The following is a 19,311-nucleotide window of genomic DNA, read 5'->3' as shown; positions in this document are numbered from 1 at the left end:
AGCGCGGGCATTGGGCTGCTGCGGGAGCTGTGCCGCTCCGGGGGAGCTCGTCGGGCGCGTACCGAGGGGTGGCGGGGCCGTGGAGATGCGAGAGAAAAAGGTTTGGGGTCCCCCAGAGTCCCGATGCTAAGTTGAATTGGTTTGTGGAGTCTGCTTTGCACAGCCGTGTTCGGCGTGTAACCCACTGGAGAAAGAAAAACGAATAAATAGGGAAGGCATATAACTGTGTTGAAAAAATGACACCTTTTTGATTAATTAATTATAAATAAATAAAAGGCAGTGAAAAAGTTAGCAGAGATACTCACGCTTGTGTATGCCAGCCACATTACTGCTCCTGGTCAACATCTTGTCTGCTTCTGTGGTGGCAAACATCTACTGATGCAGAAACAGGAACTTGCTTTACGTGGTGTTAGTTTAAAACGCTTTGGCTTTGCAAGGTTTGATTCTGGTGACCCTAAGAATTATTTCATAGATCTTAAAAGAGGTAGTGGCTTCTTCAAAATGTACTTGGAAGTGTCTTAAGTTTCACTGGGATAGTTTCTTGCTGTGATAGTTTGAAACTTGATTTTTCGTTTGAAGCTGGAAAATGGCGATCTGCTGGCTTTCCCCTTTTGCTCTGGGGGTCAAGGCAGGGGGGATTTTCCTGGAATTTTCCAGTAACTGGTGTTGGAGGTAGTTTCCTCCCAGGATGAAACTGGACAGCACAAGGGGCTTCAGGGGAAAACCTGCCTGAGGACAGGGGTAGTACAAGAGCTTCCTGTTGGATGCTTGCTTAACTGATACACGAAGGCATTTAGCCCAGGGAAATGTGGTGACGCCTTTGTCTTCAGTTTTCAGGGACACTTTTTCTATCTCCTCTAATGTTGCTATAGCTATGGAATAATTCTATAAAGGTCTGGTATTTTATGTTTCTTAAAGCTGCTAGTGGCAGAGGACAGGCTGTGGAAAAAGAAAGACCTTAAAATGACATTTGGGGGGCATGAAGTGTGATTGAGGAACAGTCAAGTTTTTAACAGAAAAGCTGCCCAGAAACGTTATGGCAGCTGAGCTGCTTACAGCTTTTTGTGGTATCTCAGTATCTCCCTGAGAGTGGGCTTCCTAAAGCACTTGTGTAACGCTGAATGCTAGACTGAAATGAGGCATGATGTTCTTAAGACACTAGAGAAAAACATCTTTCTGCATTCATTTTGGAGTATAACTTTGGTCTTGTGGTACAGGCTAGAAAGCTTCTGGTTTTTGTGTTCTCAGTAGCATGGAAGTTATTTTTGAAGTGTGTAAAATGAAACGATTGAGGGCTTTTGGCCATAGCATAGAATATCCAGCTTCTAATGCAATGTACTCTGAATCCACTGAGTAAAAGAGTAGCTGGGATAGGAGCTCCAAGGTATTTTGTGGACTTAAAAAGCTTAAACTGCAAAGGGGACAAAGGTATTCTAGCCTTGCTTAAGCTGTACGGCTTTTCTAGGAGTAACTTCTGAAAAAGCTTAATTTATGTTGCATAAATAATTTTACTTTCAACACTGCACTCTGAAAAGAGTACACCTCTTAAAACGATTGGGTTTGGGTGTTCCTGTGTCCTGTAGACCTAGAAATTGTTTTAAAACAAGTAAGTATTTTCAAGCCTTCAGCTCCTGTTGAGAAAGGCTTTTATTCTGCAAATTAATGATCTACTACTGTTCTTGATTAGTGCGTTTTGGTGGCTCCATAATGCGGGTGTGCCTGATCAGTATTTGCAACTATTTATTATTCACTCGAGAGGAATCGTTTGGGAGAGACTGACTGTTGGGAACGGTTTGTCCTGTAAATCTTTATCACTTTGGCTAAAAATACGGGTGAGGTTGTACAACTTTTTTTTTTTTCTGAGAAAGGGTGGCTGCAAAACTGTGAGGGTTATTGCTTGTTTAAGAATGCTATTTACAGCCTCATAAAAGGAACGATAATAGAAAGGCAGCCTTCCAGGAGAGTACTTAGTGCATCACTTAAGCAGTTTCTTGGGCTAATAGTGTAAAAACAAACCTAAAATGCAAGTCAGGAATGGTAGCCTGAAACCTTAATATTAGTAGTTAAAAACTCGGGTTCTGCTCAGTATGTGAGAAAAGCTGGTGAGCAGGATATTCCCTCCGATTAATTCATGCAGGTAAGGTTTGGGCATAGGCAGATCTCATCTGCAAGCTGCTGGAAGAGTAATTCTCTTAAATGCAGAGTTCTCCTTCCCCAGGATATATCCTCCTACCCTGTTATAAGAAGTTTGACCCCATCTCTGAGGGTTTTCTGCATAAAAGTTGCTGGCTCCTCCCTTATTTTGTGCCTCCTTGCCTAGAACATGATACTCCTGTCCTAATATTGCTACTCATTTGTTACCTTTCATCCTGTTCCTCTCTGGTCTTTCCACCCCTCCTTCTGGGAGTCACTGTCCTTTCCCCATAATTTTCCCTCATTCCACCTCCTTTTGAGACTCCCTCGAGTGAGAAGGGAAATAGCACTGTGGGTGGTTACTTACTGGGTGTTCCAAGTCTCAAAACAAGACTACACATACACATTTGCCAGACAAGATCAGTGTAGTTGCTCATCCTCTTAATGCAGAGAAATGCAGATTTTAGCTCTTAACTGGGATGTCTGACGTGTTGTCTCTTTTTAGTCGAGGTGGTTCTGGTCTTGGTTGAGCTGTTGAGTCCTGTAGTGTGCTATGAGTATGTAACAGTCCCTGAAACAGAGAATATTGACTGTAACAGTAGTGGCAAACATCAGGGAGTGGAACCCTGAACGTTGCTTTCAGGGTGGCAGTGCCTGCACATACTACAGTGATGCATGAAACAAGGTGAATAAAACTGTTATGGGGTGGGGGGGGAGCAAAAGCCAATTCTTTGTCATAGAGCTTCTGCTGAAATCCATTCTGGTGGTTTACTACTGGGAACCTGATGTAAAATGCTACCGTAGCAGTAGGGGAAATGCTAAATTTCAGATATTTCTGAAAGCATTCTACAAAAGCAACCATGTTTGCAACCCTGGTGATTTTCTTTTGTCTGGCAGTGTTTTTTGTGTGTACAGCACTATCAATGCTACAGTAACAACTAGATTTTTTGTTACAAAACCCAACTAGACAAAGGACTTGAAAGATTTACTTTAATCTTACCCATAATTAAATCAAGTATCCTACCTGATATGTCAATGTGTTCTTGATTTTTCCATCTTTTCTAGGAAGTATGAATAGATTGTAAACGAAACCACGATCTTAGAAAATGTTGGGACAGCAGTAGGACACTTTGCTTGTATTGGTAAACTATCTGAATTCGAGTGAGTTTGCAGAAAGTGGAAAATGCCACAAGTTGCATGTTAAATAATTGGGGTTTCATTTTTTCCAGAGCTTCAGCTCCTGTGTGCTTGAATATCATTTCATGATAACAGTGGTGGATGGTCAAAACACTTCAATAGCAGACTTCTAACACTTTCTAGGGAAAGTGTGGAGTTGCCAAATTCAGTCAGCTTAATGGTGTGTGATCCTTCTAGTTCTCATGTTGCTCTACAGATTCCATTTTAGAAGTGGTTCATGGGCTACCAACATATGCAAGACAAAACCCTGTAGCGCCACAGCTCCCTCTGTTGCAAGGAAGACTTTTAAAATCCTTTCTCCCCTTGCCTTGGACACACTGTTCCTTCCTTCTCCTTGCATCACGTCTGTCTTTGGTCAGGTTCTTAACTGATCAGATTAATTTACAAACTCTGAAGTTTTTTGCTATATCAGTGAGTTGCAGTGGTTCATGGGGCTATTGGAGCATGCTGACAAGACTCACTAAAATCAGATTGCTGTGTTGAATTCTGGGGTTGTGCATAGTCCTGGATTTCTTATCTTTTTAGATTACAAATAAAATGCATTCCTTCTTATTGTTTTACAAATTGTGAAAGATGCAATTTTTGGAGGATTGTACATGTATAGGGGAAAGCATTCAACTGCATAGCTGTCAGCTGAACTGAAAGCTACTTACCTGGTACCTTGGCTAAATTTGCTGATTGAATTTATGTCTAAGCTGCTGTAATGTAGGATAAAGCTGTGTTTTCACAACAAGGAGCAAGCTGTCTTACCATCTCATGGCTACTGAGAGAATAGGGGATCTCACTTCTTCCTCTGTTCTCACCAGGCTTGGCTGTGCACCCTCAGGAGATGCTTCTGTGAGCCGATTTAACTCGCCTAACATGACGGAAAAGTTTTTTCCCTTTTGTTAGCACTGGTATAAGTTTATTTTAATTGCAGGCTGAACTGGTACGAGGGGAAAGGAGGAATGGAGTGGTTAGACAGGAATGGTAAGTTAAATGTGGTTGCTTTTGTGTCATGGCTTTACATTCTGCCAAATGCTGAGCTTTGCTCCGTGGTGCTCCCAGTGCCATCCACCCACACGTCTCGCCAAAGTGGTTGGCTGATGCAGAGGGAGCATGCCTGAGTTCCCAATTCCAGTTCTGCATCTCTTGCTCAGGGGTTATTTATATGAAACTGCGGTGTGTGGTACAGGCTCTTGCTGTTTTTCTTTGTAATAATTAAGGTTTTTGCCACTAACAGATTAAAAATCTTAGGAGTGTATCTGGAGGCAGTGGTTTTAAAATGCAATACTTTGTGTCGCCAGTGTTGCGACTGCTTGAGCTTCAGCTTTAGAGGAAAAAATGTGCACATGAGCTAGAGAAATTCATGCTTCCAGTGTATATAAGAAATTGCATATAGCTCTTTGTACTCATGCAGCCTTCATTTATCATACTTACTGTGTCCTTTCTCTGTTGATATCAAATGCACATACAGGTGCCCATCTGAGGACAGTGCTTCAGATTAGATTACTGACAGTTGTGTTTTCCTTTTTAACTTTTTTCTAATGAAGAAAGCAGAGTAGTGAGTTTTGTTCATATGTGATTTATGGATGTGGATTTAACATCCTTAGGATAATAAGGGGTTGGAATAATCTTTTGTTTCAAAATATTTGTTAACTTAAAAATGCTGTTCAGCTATCAGGTGTTAAACCTCTGGGATTACTCTGCCTTACCTTCCCTTTAGATGCCTCTTCCCCATCACATTTTTAGCTCCTGCCTCTTCCCTGCGTGCAGAAGTCTTTTTAACTCCTTCTCTTTAGTAAGAGAATTAAAACCTTGGGTTTTAAAACAGCTTTAATACCATACTGAGAATCCAAAACTCCCCTGCTTTATAGTTGACTGGTGTTGAAATCCACTCACCATTTTAGATTAAATACAGCAAAGTTGTCAGGTTTTTCTCGTGGTGATAATACAATGTTACACTACTGGCTTAAATAAACATGACTTCAGACAATTTTCAGTGAGTAAAAATTGAAAGAATCATAAATGCCTTGGATGTTCAGGCAACTTTCATGGACTGTTTTTACTTAGAGCCTGTCTTTGAAAACCCAAGAGTATTGCTGTGTGTAAGGGTATTATTAATGCTTGCAGGCTGCAGCATAGACCTCTGAGGTTGTAGTGACATGCAGCTGGAGATGTGCATACAATAAATAACCATGAAACTAGACTACTGTATACCCATATTTTTAAGTTACAGTTTTGTTAGAACTGATGCTCTCTCGTAACTGGGAGAGAAGGTCTAGCTGAATTTTTGCTTCAGTTTAGTGATGAAATCTTTCATCATATGTAGTAGTTTCTCATTTCAGCTAAATCTTCAGAGCATGTAAACATGCTTGCTAGACCATGCTTCCTTTAAGGAAAACTACTTAGTTCCTCTGTTTTAAAGTCGAGGAGGTATCATTCCTCTTTCAATACTGTCTTGACCCAGTCTCTTCCTAGTTTTCCTCCCATACTCCCTTCCTTCCTGCAAAGTTGTTGGTGTCTTTCCATCAGGCAAAGAAAGAATCGTAATGTGTTGAGAGCACAGATCTTAAGCTGCATGAACAATGCACTGAATGCAAGACTAATGTTACCACAGATAAGATATCACAGAAGGGGTTTATTGTCTTCAGCTGTAACCCACTTTCAGTAAAGCAGTTACAAACATAGTCTTGGATCATAATTATGTAGTACGTATTTTTTACTAATGCTTTTAACCTAGCATTCAAAATCTTTAATTAAAAAGTGTAGAAATACTGGATGGGACTGGCTACTGCTTGGCAATCCAAGTATTGGTTAATGTAATGAATGGATGTCCCTCATCCTAAAATATATTAGGCATATTGACTTTGTTTCAGCTGTTCTCTTTGTGGGCTCAGCTGCAGCCCCTTCCATGGCTTGTTTTCTCCTTTCCCTGCCTGTGCTTGAAGAAGGGCTCTGTGGGTGGGATGGGTTTGGTCCTCCTAACAAATTAAGCTTGTGCATCTGAATCAAGTTACAGAAATGGAACAAAAAACATGTTAAGGAATTGGAGCAATACTATCTTCCAACTTCTACCCTGAGTACAAAAACTTCTTTACTGTGTAATGTCACCTCAGAAATTATTTTATTATTCCTCTTTGCTCTACCATCTCAAAGAAGAGAAATTGTATGTGGCTAAGACAGTAGTGTGCTTTTTTCCTAAAGTTCTTTTGATTCTCAGCTACTTGTTTCTTCCTCTGCTATCGACCTCAACAAATTCTTTTCAGTTATAAGGTCCATAGCTGCTAATCTTTTTTAGCAACTAAAAATGTTGGCCAGCTTTGAATGCTCTAGCTGTATAGCATAGTATGAAAAGGAATAAAACTCAGTACCCACAGATGAGGCTCATGAATATATGTTCTGTGTTGTTCAGGCATCTTGGATATGTGTGCAATACTGACAGAAGAATTAATTCATAGTTACATGTTCAGCTCTAAGAAATAAGAGCTCTGTTACTGTTATTTCACTTGAGTGTGCAACATGCATTGCTAAAACCCCAGATGGTGAACTTGTTGGTTAGCTTGATGACTAGTTAGCAGTTTCTTTCATATGTGGTTGAAATATTTTGGAAGTGACTAAGATTTGAACTGGAAACTTAAATGCTTATTGTTTTATGGTTCTGTATGCCTCTGCACTGGTGCTGACTTGGAGAAAATGGGTTACCTCCCAGCAGCAGGGAGGTGACTTAAGGCAAGCTCTAAACTTGTTGGACTGGCAGTGGGTGAGAATCACTTTTCAGAGCTGAGTACTTAAAATTCTGGGAATTGTGAAGTATGCCTTGAATGCTACAGAGAAAACCTCCACTGAAGAAACATGTGGATTGTCTTTAAACTCATTTCTGAAGTAGACAAACTAACCCTACCAAAGGCAACTGCTGTCACATCAGCAGCTATGTTCTACTCCTGTTTGTTACTACAGCATTCTCTCTCCTAAGAGCACACAAGCAATCGCCAAAGCTGCTCTTATACCAGTGCTTCCCAGGGATGTGAGAATAGCCCACATCTGTGTTGTGGGGGAGAAGGGTGCTTCGGTGAGCTAAAGGTAATAGCTGAACTTGTGTTGTATCATTTTCCCTCTAACATTTAGTCTCCACACATAACCAAAATATGTAAAAGTGTTCTGTGAAGTTTGCTAAACCCTATCTTTTTCAGTTGGTTGCTTGTATTACATGACCCCCCCAATATCTTTTGTGGATAGCCAGTGTTATAAGCTACCATCTACTGTAAATATTTCCTTTTGCTAGGCAAGGTATTGTGAATGTATAGAACTGTCAAATGCTGTGTTTGGCTGGATTAAAAGGCTGTCAGGGACCTGAAATTCAGCAATGAAACTTCAGTGTGATTCTTGGATGGTAGTGCTGGAGCTTGTTGCTGTAACTTCCCCGTGTCATCTTGAGTTTTGTGGATTCTGTTTGGATATCTAGGCAGTTGCTGTCTGGAGTGGCTGGCATATGCTAAAAAACTTATGTTATACAGCCTTTTGTTCAGCTGCTCTTGGTTAACAAAAGGCAAACTATTATTTAGGGTAAAATGTCAGCTATCAAACTTCAAATCCTCCCCTTTTCCCTCCCCCTTCACTTCAGTGGGTCTTTTTACGCAGCTATTCACACCGTCAGACAGTTAAGTGTACAAAATAAAAATCCCTAGCCTTAAATATTGGGTGTGAGCAAAGCTTGATAGCTGCCTGCATTAGGGATGCCCTTAAGCTTTGTAATCCCACCTAGTGCTGGATGAGGGACTAGAGAAGTGCTGCTGTCTTGTGTCAGGGTTGGTAGTGTGAAGCACCAGTGAGGTTACTATTGCTGATCTTCTGTCACCTTGAATAATGCCATGTCAGGTGGTGGAGGGTGTAAGGAGAGCCACCAGGTGGGTGGCTCCTGGGGTCTTGCTGTGCTTTGGAAGTCAGCTGTGTAGTTCCAGGATGTTTTAATGAGTGCATGTGTATGTGAGGCAGAGCGCGTCTGTTACTGTGAGGAAGAACTTCCTCAGAGCATAGAAATAAGAAGGAGCAGCATGCCTCCTCCAAGCCTTCCTTTTTTTTTTTTTTTCCCCCCTTTAGAAGCAGTGCTGGTAAAGGGTTAAATTCCAGCCCCCTGCAGCACACCCCGCCCCCACCGCTATATATGGTATGCCCAAAGGCACTGGAGATTTAATACATTGAAGTTGGAGCGTGAAGGGGGTCTGCAGCCTGCTAGACAAAGTCACTCAAATTTCAAGAATACTTGATCCATACAAGGATGTTACTTGAGAAAGGCATGGCTTCTCTGTTCAGAAACCGGTTGCCGAATGAGCCGGCTGAGTGTCCCAAACACAGCTTTTGTGGCTAGATGAGCAGATTGGAAACCAGATTTTCTTTAATCGATGACTGACTGACCAGCAAGCTAGCCAAAGCTGTTGTGAGAACCGAACAGCCTCCCTTCAGAGAAGTGGTCATTTGAAAATTGTTGTTTCTCCCTCTGAAGTGCTTGCAAGTGATAGACACTATAGTGCAGATAATGATACAAGAGAATTCAGTTGAATTGACCGAATGCTAGACTGAAACAATGGGAAATAATTTCCCCTGGCTAGTTACTGTAGAAGTACCTACATTGTGGCAGTTATGTCCCAAGAGGATGTATTTGGTGTCAACTTCTGTTAAAGGCTTTTAAATGAATGGGAAAATATTGGATGGGAAGAAAGGAGGGACAGTTTGTGGAAGAAAAAAAGAAAAAACCAAAATTATCATAATAAAGAAATTGGTATTGGAAAGATCAGGCAGTGGTCTGGAGTGGATTCTACTCTGAAACAAATAACAAGCAGCACTAACAAAACATTTGGGAATTGGGAAGGATGAAGTACAAAATAATTCCTAGAAAACTGAGGTCCCAGTCTTTCTGGTGCTGTTCTTGTATGTGCTAAGATTTAATTCTCTCCTCGCTTCTTCTCTTGTGCTTAATACGGTTGTCACTGAAGGGGCAGATGTAATAATCCCTGCCTCCCTCAATATCATGGAAGCATTGATAAGATTAGAATTAAGAATTGGGTTAGCGTTCTAAATGGTGGCTGTTGACAGAGTTCCAAAAGGTAACTACATGCCCTCTCTTACCACGAAGGTCTGTCTTCTTCCTCTGTTCCAGACTACATATATTTTAGTTGACTATATTCCATGGTAGCCCTTTCAATCTTCTTGCATTACTGATTTTTTCAAGGGCTCTGAGCCTGTTGGTAGATAATGAATATATGGCCCCTGAGCTTTCTGTTGCTGAAGCATGGCTCCCTTACTAGAATTACCCTGTGTGGTGGCTGATGGGATGGTTCGTAGGGAGGTTCATAGTGGGCAGTCCAAGCAGGCTGGGCTGAGTGGAAACAAGGCTAAGTGTCTTGAGGTGCTTTTGCTGGGTAGCTGGCAGTTTGCTGGAGGGCTGTCCACTCCAAAGCTCCAGTCATTCCTGAGATGTGCTTTTTTCCATTTGTATGCACTTCCCAATGCATACAGATTTGATAAACTTCCTGAGTTTTAGACAATTGTGACTTGTCAAAACAAACATGACTTTACCTTCATGCCATTGCTTTTCTGGCAAAGGTGGAATTATCCCACCTTTATATCTTGTCAAAAGTAGTTCATTACGTGCCTGCCTCTGAATCTGAACTGTTCCTCAGGAGCAGTTGTGGCAAGTCAGCCTAATTTCTTTGTCTCTTACCAAAACAAGTGGAAAGCCTGTAAGGTGATGTTCTGCTGAGCCTGATGGGGTACATGTGGGCCCCTCATTCCAAGTGGCTTATTCTTCAAATAATATTTCCAGGGAGCAGTTGTATGCCTCGATGCTGTTACATATTGGTACATGGTTAGTGCATGTTGGTAACTCTTGGAAATTCCTTATGATTTAGGAAGCTGGGTCTTCTAGAGAACCACTAGGGAGACTTTTGCAGGAAGTTCTGAAGCACTGCAGTTATAACTAATATAATGTGTGCATTTCATTTCCCCCTGTAGGAGGCTTTGGCATTGACTTGTCATATAGGTAAGGTCAGCATGTCTCTGCAAAGACTGGAGTAGTTGGATTCTATGGCTGGCCACTTGAGCTTGTAGTGGCATACTTGGGCTTGGCTTAGATCCAGAGGCTCTTCTTTCACTGGAACACTTCCTTGTCAGTCCTTTCATTTCTTTTCCTATGCCTCTGAGCCAGTGAAGGGAGTTCAAGTAGTACGTGATTACTGATAGTCTTTACTAGTGCTCCTATCTCAGTCTCTTGGCAACGATGCCAAAAAACTTTATACGCTGTGAGAACAAATAGGAGAACCATCATTTAAAAGTGCTGGTGTTAACATGTGCTTACTTTCACAAACTGCAACAAAAAAACCCAACTTGAGACATTTTTTAAGTTAATAGTTTCATTTTCATATCTCAGTCCTTAGATGCAAGCAATTAACTTATATTTTTCTTCTTTCTTTCTGTAGCTGTAGAAGTTATTTAGGGTGTTAAACTACTTACAGCTTTATTGTAGTTGGTTTCCAATTTGCCTGTCTAGCTGCAGAAACTTTGTGAGGAGGAGTTACTCAGCTGTCTCGTTTAGTTAGCCACCGGTTTCTTAGAGTGAAGTCATGCCTTTCAATTAACATCCTTGTAAATACAATTCATAGCATTTTTATTCTTATATCACTTCTGACATGTGTTCTTAATGCCAACCTGTGCCATTCAGCAGAGAACAGGAGCTGCTAAGGAGCTTCAGCTGATGAAACTCCTCAATGCTGTGGACCAAAGGTGTACTGAAGGTCCCTTTCTCTTGTCCAAACCTGTTAATCTTATTTCCCTCCCCAGCTCTGACTTAAATTGATAGAATGAAGTTGAATATCATGGATGCTTTGAATAAATTTTTGGTGAAAGCCATACCTGTGCATTTCATTATAATGCATTCTTGTGACTAAGCATCTCACTTTTAGAATGCTGTGGTTTTTGGTAGTGCAAGTCACTGTGTAAACGTGGAACAAGTGTTCATTCCTCTCAGCTGTTCAGTAATACACTTTCTGTTGCCATTCATTTGTCTTCATTATGTATTGTCAGTGTATGCATGTAAACATCATTTTTATAAGGTATTTATGAGGGTTTGGCTAGCATAATAAGACCAACTTATTTTCTCCTAAATGAAAGATAAATCTTGACAGTTAATCAATCTAGGAATAATGTATTGAACCAGTACTCTGTCAGAACTGCTGTTTTGTCTTCACCAATGTTCAATACAGCTGTTTCAAGAAAAAAAAAAAAAGGAAAGCTGTTTAGTATGTGTTTTAGAGTAACTGGTCTACAATGTGTCTTTCCACTTAAAAATTTAAATTTTCATGGGGAAGCCTTGATCTTGTCCTGTCTTATTTTAATATCAGTTTTCTCATATGAGCAACAGAAAAAAAAATCATGCTCTCTACTGAAAATACCATATAATGCATGAAATTCAATATGATCTTGTCTACAGGAGAACACAATATTTTCATCAATGTGTTTGTTGTTTGAATTTTACATTCATTTTAACACCATCCCAGGAGGAAACATAAAAGGAAACACTTTTCACCAGCTAGGGGATAGATTGTGAAGAGGAAGTGTTGCATATCAAAACAAAGACCAAAATAAAAAAATAGAATAGTGATACCTCCCAGCTGAGATTACTGTATGCTATCAAAATGTGCTGTCAGCAGGTGAGAGAATTACTGACATGGAATGCTGTCTTGGAAATCTTGTTTGTTTCATCCAGTTATTCCTCAGCATATGAGAACACAGTGTTAACCTCATTGCAGAATTCAGGTACTTTTGTATATGGCTTATCTGGGGATGGAAATCAGACTATTTGGCATAATGATAACCTCCCTCATTATAACTCCATCCTAATTTTCAGCTTTTTGCAGTTTATTCCTTCGAGAACAATTTTCTCATTATATGTAATGGTGTATGATTTTGCTCCAAAGCTTCCTGGTCTGAATTTTTTTCCTTAAGGTGTGCATAAGTGTTATCCACCTGTGTTGGTGGATCAGATTTTGGATGTAGATGGGCAGTTTTCCATTTGGCTCCCCTGGGAGAGGTACTTTGACAGACAGCTAGCAGTCCCTTGCAGAAGGAGGGAAGGTAGTAAAGGGAAATAATCCAAGGTGACTGACACAGCTCCAAATCTAGCAACTTGTTTTGGATGCATGTGTTCTAATAAAGTAGCACAAGTTTTTTGGGCAGCATGGTGTGAAATGATATAAAATGCTACATTTATTACCTAAGAAAGGAAACTCCTCTCAGAAACCTCTGAGGAACAAATGGCTGTTGTTGGAAAATACTTTCCTAGATCAGTAAGAGTCAGAATATCATGGTGTCTGTTGTTTTTCCCCATTTCATGTATCTGTTTTTCTCCAGGCAGGGGAGGCATTCCTGCCAAATGTGTATGCCATCACTCTTTTCTGTTACAGCTAGGTGGAAGTGCTTTCAGAATGAAAGATCTTTGTAAATTGAAGTTTAAACAAACAGAAAGAAACAAAACCAGCCAAAACAAATTCTCCAAACACCCAGCTCTCATGTGGTCAAAGAAGCCACTTCTTGGAGTAAGCTGACTTATTTCATGTTTGATCCCATATGGAGTTACGGAGGGAAACCATTCCTCGAGTGCTTTTGTTAAATAAAGCTGTTGCCATGAATTAAGCAACACTGCCCTGGAATGTTTCTGATCATGGTCTTGCAGAGCTTGTGACCTTTGCACTGAACATGTGAACTGAAACTTCATCTTCCAGTGTTCAATAACCATGTTAAAAATTCAGAGGTGAGGCAGTCTTGGGATTTCCTTAGGCTAGCTTAAATGCCAAGTGAAATTTAAGTACCAATTTATAGAGTTACTCTTCCTTTTTTTTTTTTTTGTTCTAAGGTACAATTTTTGTTATAAATCTGAAAGTCTTTGTCAATTAAAAGACCTCCACAATTGCATAGACAAAAATGCTTTCATTTATAGAAGCCTACTAAAGCATTAAAATATTGCCATCTTCTTGTCTAGATGCATTCAATTACTCTAATTAGAATGTTAGTAGTGCTTCTTAAGGCAATTCCTTTGACCAGGAGCTGGTTGTAGTGCCTGCAGAGGAGTATTCAGTTTTAACTGGGCTGCAGCTGAAAGGGGGAGAGGAGCAGTTTAAAAACTGTGTCTCTTGCAGTCCATCACTTTGATGCCATTGGACTTCCTACCCAAAGAGAATGCTATTAACAATTAATCTTTTTCCTGTTTACCAGATAGGAACACTGCCACCTCTTGGCTACTCACCATCCTGACCTTTCTGAAAACTTCGTTGTTTCTTGTGATGTGTTCTGGTGCAGCGTTCCTGAATAATTAGGTGGTGCTGTAGTGAAAGCCTTAAAATATCATATTGTAGACTTAAGATTTTTGTATGGAGAGCCTAATAATTGTGGATTCTACCCTAGAACAAAAAGATGGAGTATTGTTTGGTCAAGTGACTTTTAGCTTTTAGTTTTGCAGTGTACATCCCTTAAAAATGTATTAAGATGGATTTCTGCCCTCACTAGATTAGCTGACCACACAATTTGGCAACAGTGCTGGCATCTGAAAGTAGCCTTTATGCCATTAAAAGGGAGTTGACAAAGTATTTTCTACTGATTGTTATTTGGTTCTGGTCAAAGCTATCAAATGGTGAATTCTACAGTTGGGGAAAAAAGGCTGTGTTAGGTTCTGACCATGTTTCTAATATCAATTTAGTGAAGCTGGCTTGAGAAGTAATTTAAATTATTGCATCTTCAGGATTCCTCATATTGTGAGGGTTTATAGTAGCTAGCTGTTAATTCCAGAATGCTTTCCAGTTAGGAGGGAAGTTATGCTTCTGCTCAAAACCCTTTTCTTGCTGTAAGCAGCTTTGTCTTTTTCTGTAAACATCCAGTGTTTTGCTGGCCACATGTTTGTGTGGTTGTGCAGTGAACTTAATTCTTGAAGATGCACAGGAGGGTGACTTCTTCAGCCCAGTTCGTGTGCCACAAACAAACTGAGCCTTGAGGAGCACCCCCAATGCTGGATTTTTCTCTAACAAGCCAGTCCAGTGAGTGCTGGGAAGAACTCCTACTTAAACCTGCCCATGTGAGAGAGAAGTCTGACTTCTCTCTGAGAAGTGCTGTTTCTCAGAGGGCTTTTCCCATAGGAAATGCTGGTGCAAAGCAGTGACACTCAAAGCCCAAAGGGCTGTAACACCAGCTAGTGCAATCCCCACCTCAAGCAGCAAGTTTTAGTGGAATGTAGAAATTTGAGAGAGAGACAAGGTGCTTACAGAACATGAGAGGACTTCAGTGGCTGAGTGGGATTGTCAGGATGCTAACAACATCCTGACTCCTATATTAGCAACTGGAATTAATTTCTGGATGTGTAATTTAAGCTCCATAATGGTAATAGAGGATCTGGGTTTCCAGCATCTGTTCATAAGTTGCATCTCAAAACCCCTTCTCAAAGGTGGTCTCCTTCCTGCACCCCCTACCCAGCCCCTTCAGGTGTGGGGGCGGGAGGTCATGGTGGGGAAGCGGCTTTGTGCTGCTGTATCCCTGTTTTATGCACATCTCAAAAACGAGGCAGGTGCAAATCCAATTTCCTGTGAATGAACTTTCAAACATAACTTCTGAGATGGTGGTTTGGAGCCTCTTGTGGGAGAGACTTTTACAGAAGAACAAGAGTGACTGGCTTGAGAAGGAGAGTAAGGAAGAGCCCGGCTTCCTCATCAGTAGGAGAGGAGGGGGGCCTAGAGTGCCAGTGGCTCTTAGCTCATAAATGACTTATTTCATATAAATAAATTACTTATTTCAAAAAAAGACAAACTCCTTTATTACTGCACTGCAAACTAGAAAATAAACTGCAGAGCTTTAAAGACTTTCTGTAGCCATAGCAAATAAGGCTTCACTGTGCAGGCTGTATGCTTCCTTCTTGCAGATCCTAGTGAAATAACAAAAGGGTGAAAGTTGCCATATAAACTTTTTAAGCCTTCTGATCTGGCTTCGTGAATCGAGGTTTTAGAACTGCTAAAATTTCATTATTGGATTTAAATGACAAGTAATTGGATAGTCTAGAAGCTACTAAAATGTTTTTGTTTAGGAGAAAACCCCCCTATGTTGTGTTTAGTTTTGATGGCCTTCAGATTAAAAGTGTATTTTGCTGCTTCTGTGGCATTAATGGAAATGCTATTTAGTGCCTATTTTTCAGCATCCTTATTAGTGCAGAGTCAGTCACACTGTATGAGCAGCAGTGATGGATTTTTAAAATGGAGGCTTGCTGGAGGGAGGAAGGATTGGCAAATATATGATGTGTCTAAAAACACTGGAAAAAAGTAATTTTCAGAAGTGTTTCTGTAGTAGCAGATTCATTAGAATAAAATGTTAACGAAATAGTTTTGACTAATTTGTGATAAAAGTGAAGCGATAATGGAAAATTCAGGCTTGCCTGTCGGCTATTATGATGGCTAAGTATTTTGCATGGAAGAACAAAAACCTACCTTAAGGATTTTTCTTCAGCCTTTTTGACAAAGCTTAAGAGTTTTTAACATCTCAAAACATGTTTGACCTCCCCACCCTTAAGCCATTTTGACACTCTTTACCATTGCATTTCAACAGGAAAGAAAGATCCTTTTTATAGCCAAATGGCTTCCTCCTTCTCTTCTGCCTCTTTTCCCCTCCATCCCCCACCCCAGAGAGCCTTTCTAGTGCTCAGGCTTCAGCTGCTGCCTGGATACTGGCTACATCTGTCTTGTTTAGATGGTCCTAAGAAAAAACAGCACTGAATGTGACCGGAGGGCCAACAACAAGATATGTTTCTTTTCAAATTTGAAAGGAAGCCCTGCACTTGCTTCTGCCTGTTTCTCTAAACTGTTTTTAAATCAATCATGGCTCTTGCTGGTAAATGCTTTCAATCCCCTCCCTCCCTGAAATGGTCAAAATCCAAAACATTTGAAGAAAGTCTAACGAGTTAAATATGGTGGCGTTCACAAGCCTGTTTCCCCTCATACAGGTTCCAATTTGATGAAATAAACTCTTTATGGGCTCTTGCTTTGAGACAGCCATTGGGAAAAGTTTCAAAGAGGATAGTGTGACTCTAGGTGGAATTTGGAGGTTTGCAAGTCCATAAATACTTACACTGATGGCAGACTGGGCTTTTGTACTTGCGTTAAAAGGGACAGCATTAAAAACTGATTTTGGACCTAAGCAGTACTTGATGTTTTGTGGTGAAAAAGATGGTGACTGTCAGGGAAAGAGTAATTATGTGGGGCAGATGGAGGACCGAGTAGTTCCTATTTTGGGGGGAATCATCTGATACTTTTAGAGCACAGGATTAGGGCTGGAACAGTGATGGTCTCTGCCAGTCAAGAATGGAGTTACAAAAATGTGGGGTGGTGGTTCTGTTTTATAAAGGTTCATCAGCTGGGTGGGGGGAAGCTGTGCAACTTGATCCTGTTTGTAAAATTCAGCCATAGCAAAAATGGATTTGCCCCTGTGACAATATCTTGTTACACACAAAATAGGAGGAGACTGTATTAATGCATGAGAACACGCTGATGTTTTTGCATCACAACCCGTGTGTGTCTGGCTGGAGGTGCTAACTTTTGGTTAGTAGTGCCTTTACCACCCCCCCACACCAGAAAATGCATCTTTATAATTAACTGCAGGGAACAGAGGAGAAAGAAATAGCAGAAGAAAGTGGTCTTTTAAGAGTTCCTATCATCCCTTGATTAAATAATGGTTGTTACTACTTTTATTGGTTAAGGAACTTATTATCCATTTCATTTTTAATAGGCTTATGCTGCAGTGAATACTGTGTATGAGCTCTATTTTATTGCTAGCTGTGATGTTTTTAGTCATGAAAATAAGTGTGTAGGAAATGCACCCTAAAAAGTTGGCATGCTACAGGTGGGACTTTGGGTATCCAAGAACCTTGTCCTTTAAATTTTGTGGAAATGTTGCTGGAGTGAAACTGTGCTTCATTGCAGCATTTCCTCTGTAGTTACAGTGCTTGAACTTTGGAATCCACTTTCCTGGCTTTTGTGTGGGGAGGCAGAGCAAAATGGATGTTTGCCCTGAACTCAGCACGTGCACTGAGCTTCAGATAACAATTATTTGGCTTTTTAACATCCTTGTCTTTGGCATGTTGAGCCAGCCACGCGGGGTTGTCCTGTGAATTCGCACACAAGGAGCAGGTCAGCTCTCTGGGGCTTTAATTTCCACTCACCTCGTGTTGCTGCACTCGTGGTTCTGTGCAGAGATGTATAACCTCACCCAGCTCTGAGGTAGTTTTGGCTTGTTTTCTGGAACAAAGATTCCAAAGTTTGCTTCTTGGATGCATTGTAAGGACAGTCTCTACCTCAAGCCAGTCTCTCTAATGCATTCTTCAGGATTTGGTATAGAATGTGTAGCTTACTCCTAGAACAAGAGGAGTACTTTTAAAATGTGTTTCCTTGTGAAAATCTGGATTAAATAGGAAAACAGATTTTCAGAAAGTGAATTTAATAATTCTGACTCAATTTCTTCCAGACTTGAGGGGTGAATTTCAATTTAATTCACTGATTTAATAAAAATTAGTGGCCTGACATCTGCTGGCTCTCAGCAGACCTGAGAGAGGTCACAAACGGGAATTGTCTGTCCTGGTGGGTTTAACGCTGCTGGCACAAGGTGACATGTACACTAGCTAGATTTTGTCTTCAGCCAAGGGAGCTGTGGAGCCCTCAGTGTCCAAATTCTCTTGCAAGTAAGCTATAGCTTTTGTTTTTCAGACTTCTCTTGAGAGGCGTGGAGTTCCCTGAAACGACCTGCTAATGCCCAAAGACCTCTCTGATTTGAAACTCATGTCCCATTTTACAGCCTGTGGCTTTAACCCTGCAGAAAAATAGAGGGCTGGAGATTAATGTATGAATGGTCAGCCTTGCTTTAATACTCAGTTTGCTAAAAGAGGAGGAATTTTGAGTTTGTCATATTATGCTGTAAGGATCGGTCTCGCTGCAAGAACCCTGCACTTGGACCATATTTAGCTGTGTGTGCAGCCCTGTTCTGCTGGTGTGGGGTGGAGGATACATGGACACTCACTGCCCACAGGAGTGGTGTACAACTGGGCGCACTAACAATACTGTGTCAGCGCTAACACCGATCTCCCGATGATTTTTCTTCCTCGCCTTGGGAAGCTGAAGTTTGCCCTCCAGCGTGGGCTCAGTGCCTGCAGCTGCTCAAAATGGAGGCAGTTTGCCGATACAAAGGCGACGGGCGATGCTGCTGCAGTTGCCGGAGGGCGTTCCCGCCTCCCCTCCTGGCTCCTTCAGGCGCTGGGTCTGCGCTGGCCCCGGCGAGCCGAGGGCAGCGCTGCTGGGCCGGGAGGAGGGGCAGGCCGGCCCTCGCCCCCCGCCCGGCCCGTCCTTCCCGCCGCGGCCTGCTTGGGCATCAGCACCAGCTCCTGTACTCCTGTCACTGCCACCAAGCTGTACCCGTGAGCCGAGCTGGCCGATGAGCAGCTTCATCACCAGTAGGCTGTGGATGAGTTTTCAGGGTAGTCTTCACGTGGCGCCGCAAGGTGCTGGTGCTTGAAAGGGTGGTGGTGGCTCTGCAAGAGGTGGGTTTGCTTGGGCCTTTGTGGAGCCTCTGCTGTGTATTTGTGAGCACAAGTCTGAGGTACTGGGAATAGATACATACTTCATGTAAGCTCAGAATCTCTTTGGAAAGAGAGCCGACAGCATCCACAATGCAGCCCTGGGGACTTGTAATTCTGCCTGAAGGAGAGAAGTGGTGTGGGATTGGGATAATTACCTGAAACTTGGAGCCTCTTGGGATTGAATAGCTTCTGTTTGATAGCATGAAACCACAGTAGTGAACAGCTATCTCTTGCAGTAAACCTTGAACCACATGCACCTTCAGGTCCAAAGTATTGCCTGCAGTGAATTTGCCTTTTTTTTTTCCCCTTCAGATTATTAAACTATGCCACTAACAGAAGATCAGTCTTTATCA

The 19,311-nt window shown here is 41.4% G+C and overlaps 1 protein-coding gene and 1 long non-coding RNA gene across 3 annotated transcripts in view; one reads left to right on the top strand and one right to left on the bottom strand.

Moving 5' to 3' along the window:
* Nucleotides 1-19,311, top strand: part of TRIM71 (tripartite motif containing 71) — a 61,966-nt gene that overhangs the window by 2,883 nt on the left and 39,772 nt on the right. The window lies entirely within an intron of this gene.
* On the bottom strand, nt 15,022-18,722 carry LOC135297733 (uncharacterized). The gene is made up of 3 exons (XR_010359649.1): nt 18,403-18,722; nt 17,552-17,742; nt 15,022-15,268 (listed from the first exon to the last, which is right to left on the bottom strand). It is a non-coding gene; the product is annotated as an uncharacterized LOC135297733 (long non-coding RNA).

This window comes from Passer domesticus, chromosome 1, assembly GCF_036417665.1.
Source record: "Passer domesticus isolate bPasDom1 chromosome 1, bPasDom1.hap1, whole genome shotgun sequence".
NCBI classification, from domain to species: domain Eukaryota; kingdom Metazoa; phylum Chordata; class Aves; order Passeriformes; family Passeridae; genus Passer; species Passer domesticus.
Note: the sequence above shows the minus strand (reverse complement) of the source record. Positions and strands in the feature narration are given on the sequence as shown.